The 5,465-nt window shown below is 30.0% G+C and overlaps 1 long non-coding RNA gene across 1 annotated transcript in view; it reads left to right on the forward strand.

Moving 5' to 3' along the window:
• LOC111056927 overlaps positions 1 to 1,736 on the forward strand; it is a 10,093-nt gene extending 8,357 nt beyond the window's left edge. Inside the window, exon 4 of the long non-coding RNA XR_005570600.1 lies at positions 748 to 1,736. This is a non-coding gene — a long non-coding RNA (uncharacterized LOC111056927). The remainder of the gene's footprint in view (positions 1 to 747) is intronic.
• Positions 1,737 to 5,465: the final 3,729 nt, after the last annotated feature.

Raw genomic sequence — 5,465 nt, forward strand, 5'->3', positions numbered from 1 at the left:
GGTACAAGTTTCAATAAAAATATTTTTTAAGAATTTACATTTTTACTGAAATCTGTAGTGTGTTTATTTTTACTCAGTGATTGATGTTTGTATTATACGGTGGTAAAATCACAATTCATGATGAATTATAATATTCTTTGTTGGATGATTTGTTTCAATAAAATCTGTATTTTTTTCTTAATGAGCGTGGATGATCTTGATTAATTGAAACCAATAATTAAGCCACTGAGCTTCCATTATTCATGTGCAATTATTGTTATACAATATGTAATAGATTGATTTCATTGAGCAAAATTTTTGTTGAGACTTGTTAATAATAGAGTTGTAAATGCAACAATTGAAATAGAATTTCTAGGATGAACCTTAAACACTTATGCAATTCCACATATTAAATCTAAAATATCCACTAAGAAAAAATGACATGAGTATGATAATTACCTATTTATTGAGTCTTGAATCAATTTTTTGATTCAAACACAATATGAGCACTTATGAGCACAAGCTCTCAAATAATATAATTTCTTCTCAAGAGTGCTCTACTGCAAAGTGTCTGTTATTGAACGTATTTCAAAGCTACACTAATTAAAATTATGGCATCGTAAGCACTATATATCATACCTATGATATGAGCAGTAATAATAAAATAATTAAGCAGTTATATGACCTTTGTTGAGCACTTATATTACTACATAGTAACAGAATCAATTTTTAAAACAAAATAAAAATATTGTTCTATTTTTGTTCCAGGAATGAACTTCAAGTGTACAATATTCTTGTTCATCAGACATGATCGTTTAGAGATATCTAGACTATCAGATCGATGAACTCATACATAGGCTACTTCATGGTGTTGGCTCCAGTGGAAGCCAATAAATGTATGTAGGCTATAAATGATGTACGTACGGTATAATGCCTGTATTTGTTATCGGTTCAATCAAGATTGAAGTATGATCGGTCTAATATAAGATTGCCGAATCTAGGTCACAAAATGGAGCAACATCAATGTTAATTTGTCAAAAACTGGATGTGATCAAGTAATCGAGAGTGTTGTGAATTCATCAATTTTGTTAATGCTTTAAAGTCATCACATTTAGGTTTGTTCGCATTAACAAAAATTATATATTACATTAGCCTACTATAATGTAATTCGCGTTATAATTCCAGATTCAGTTTATTTATATCTCTGTGTAGAAAACCCCACTTCGATCAATCAATCTATTCATTTTCAAAGCAACACTTAAGAAAATAAGTTTGAAACTTGATTTTTTTAAAGATTTGATTCACAGAGAGGCTGCTACTGGTTAGAAAATATTAGAGTTTGTATGGTTTTTCTTACCTCTAATATCAAATTGCTTCTGAATGTTATCAGAAAGTAAAGAAAAATAAAATTTAATGAAAAAAGTGTTAAGGCTACTATTTAAATTTTGTTGTGAAGTGGATTTTTTGATACATTAATCGATTCGCCCATGAAAGATTTGCTGTACAATATTCTATTCATTGATTCAAAATAACTTAATAGATGACTCAGCCAAGAATGAGTACGGTAAATAAATTACACTGTATGTATTTTGTAATTTTTAGAACGATTATTTCACAAATAGATTATAAAATTTAGAATTATTATACTTATAGATTTTGTTTGTTAGTTTCAATCGATTTTATATATGATATACATATTTATTTATCAAATTATAGATCATTTTAATTTCTAATTACATAAATAACATTATTATGTTTTTCATCTGATCAATTGATAATAAAAACATTTTAAAGAATGTTCACTCTTTCATGAATTCCTTCTGGTTCTACTTACTCGTTTTATTGATTATAAAGTGATAGTCATTGAATAAGAAATCAACATTACTCTGTGGGTGATGGGTAATTTCGGTCATTTATTTTAATTCTACCAACAGGGAATGAACTTTTGAAATGACCGATTATGAAGGGATAAATATTTAAAAAATGGTGAGATTTTTCAATAAGAGTTTTCCGTATCAGTAGTTCTCTTCGAGTGAATTTTAAGATAATATATGTGAGCATATTATATGTGTTTTGATTGAGCTTTTAAAGTCGGAATAAAGCTTATCTTATGCTTATTAATACAGCAGTAGCCAATTATAATCATAATCTGTGAAGCGTCTACCACTGTAGATTCTCAATAATTCCTATGTACTTATAGTAATATATTTTTTCTCTACCTACTGTATAAAGTACTTACTTTACTCTCTGGAACGTAATAAATACTAGTGTCACTTTTTCGCTCTCGGGACGAAAAAATTGAAAAACTCCCTAGAGAGGAAAAGTAAATCCATTTGAATAACATGGGAAGCATCTCTTATTTCAAAAACTTACTTTGGAAACTTAGACCAGTTATAGAATAGACACGGCGCATTGTATATTCATACTGAAAGTCGATGAAGCCAACATCTACTGCCATATCTCCAAATCGTGACGTCAGCATCAGATAGAAAACTTTTCTGTAGAGTTTGTTTACATTGTTTTCCATAGCAGATTGTGTCTATTTCAATGGGAGCGTAGCGGGAGTTTACCATTTTAATGAATAATAATTTACATCCTTCTGAAATAGACACAATCTGAAAGTTTTCTATCCGCAGATGACGTTACGATTTGGCGATATGGCAGTAGATGCTGGCTTCAGAGGCTAGACTTCCCAGCGTGTCTATTCTATAACTGGTCTAAGATTGGAAATAGGTTAGAAGGTCTAAGCTCAGATGAAGGCCACAGAGAAGGATGTTCTCTGTGAGGAAGCATAATAGAGTAGTCATAAAGCCAACTCAATTAAATACCTCAACCAGAAATTTGATTAACATATGAAATATATGTTTGTATGCTAAAATTACCTATTACATACTTCATATTAGTATACTATGGAAATTTAGAAATATTTTTTTTATATTCCGTATTATTCAAAATAACAGCCAACAAATATTTCCCATCAACTATTCAAATTTGGAATGTGAACATGTAGTTATAAGCCGGCCATTGTTGTTACAACTTTTGCTGATAGCATTATAGTGCTGTCGGTGGTGAAGTGGTGAATAATATTGTGATTACTTCCATCTGTTTACTTTTTAGGGTATGTTGTAACACATTGTTATTAAAAACTAATCACATAAGTTTTTAATATTATTGACCAAAGCAAAGCTGAGGTCTTAGTTTCGACTCAATCGGCTTTTGTCTGTTTGTTTGTTTGTATCACAGTTACAGTTGCAGTTATTGTCTGATTTGGATAAAATTTGGTATGCAAGTTCTTTGAAACAAGGCGCAGAAACGTATGTGTAACGATTTTTGGTAAGACCTCCGGTTTTTTTTGTAATATTTAAAAAACCGTAAACTAACCTCAAAAGTTACTTTTTTGTATCTTTGAAGATACAGCAATTCATGTTCCTACTTTTTCACATCCACTGTTACCAGGGCATAGTGTCCAAGACGGTTAGAGTGTAGTTTGATACACAGTGGGATGCAGGTTTTTTTTGTAATATTTAAAAAACCGTAAACTAACCTCAAAAGTTACTTTTTTGTATCTTTAAAGATACAGCAATTCATGTTCCTACTTTTTCGCATCCACTGTTACCAGGGCATGGTGTCCAAGACGGTTAGTGTGTAGTTTGATACACTGTGGGATGCAGGTTCAAATCTTGTTCCAACCAGATTTTTTTGCAGACGATACTATAGTGAGGTCCACGTTATAATGGCAGGGTAGGATGATAGGAGAAAAGGATTGCCAGATCTCAGCCTTGCCACCCAAACAGCTGATACTGGTATATCCAATGAATTTAATTGTTCATTATTGTTGGGAATGGTTAATCATATTTTATTTGTCAATAAAATATATTTTTTAAATAATATATGTAATAATAAATTTTTATGTTTGAGATTGAATATTTTGTCAATTAGTTGAATTTCTAAATTGTTGAAAAATGATGTGGCAACATTGCAATGCCTGAAAGAGATAGTGCCATGTGCTTTGTTGAAAGATAGACAAGGATAGCAGCACCATTGCAAATCACACACAGCCATTATAACGTGGAACTCACTATAATTGTTTTATCTTATTCTAATAATATATCATTATGAAATTATTATTATCAATATATAGAATAATTAAATTGAATAATCTAATTATTATTATTATTATTATTATTATTATTATTATTATTTATTATTATTATTATTATTATTATATTATTATATTACTATTATTATTATTAAATTGATTTATCAATTAATTGGATAAATTATTTTTAAAAAATCTTTAATATCAATACATAGATAACTATATGTTACAGATAACTCAACTATTTTAGTTTGTGGACAATTTTTATAATCATAAAATTATTCAACTAATAAATCAACAACTATTTTAGTTGTAGACAATAATTAACATCATAAACATTTCTTTAATCTCCAACTTATTTTATTCATAACTATCAGTTATTATTTTAGTTATTTTTTAACTGAATTTTCAGTTTATCAGTGTCAAGTCTTTTGTTTTCCTTTAGGTATGAGATCGGAAACCGATTTGTGAGCATTAACATTCTGCATAGGCATAACAAACCATGACATCGAATCCACTTTTCATGAAAAACATCATTAGCAACCTCCTGTCATTGTCACCAACAAACTCATCTTATTTAGAATCATTTTCCATCTCACCATCGTCTGTGAAACGATTCATCATCAAAATTGCCTACTGCATATTCCATTTTTCCGTCAGTTGACCGATTTCTTATAATTAATTATTAGAAAAGTTGTAATATATGTTTATATTGTGAATATGGAGACGATAAAAAGGTACCTCCTCGATAAGTCCGGTGTCCCTGCAAACAGTGTCTCTAGCACTTTCAATGGAGAAAATAATAGATGACATGGCTAAATCTTCACAATATACTGTACTTACTGTACTGGCCCTTCTCATTAGATTGAAAGTTGTATTCATGAGCAAGGTCTACTTTTTGCAGAACTACTAGTAATATACAGAATGGGTTAAAATCCAATAACGGCTTAATATCTCATACACAAAGGTAGTTTGATGAGTGTGAATGGTGATCCTAGTCAAATTGAAAAAAACTACTTTATAATGACTTTAAAAATCTGGTCCGCCATCTTGGATCCGCCATATTGAATGCAACTTCATTTTTTTTTAAATAGGAAGGTGGTCATGCGATACATGATTTTGATAGGGAATTTGAAGAAAAAATGAATGGTGGAAACCGCTAATCGATATCTCAAACCGTTTGGAAGATATTAACATTATTAATCAATACTATTCAAAGAAGAAAAGAGAGAAAAAAGTCTGAGAACGGCTTAGTATCCCATAAAAAAAAGTGATTTCAAGGTGAGTATGATGGGGGATGTTATTCGAATTGAAAATACTACTTTACTAATGTTAATGCTCACAAATCGGTTTCCGATCTCATACCTAAAGGAAAACAAAAGACTTG

This window comes from Nilaparvata lugens, chromosome 2 (assembly GCF_014356525.2).
Source record: "Nilaparvata lugens isolate BPH chromosome 2, ASM1435652v1, whole genome shotgun sequence".
Classification (NCBI taxonomy): domain Eukaryota; kingdom Metazoa; phylum Arthropoda; class Insecta; order Hemiptera; family Delphacidae; genus Nilaparvata; species Nilaparvata lugens.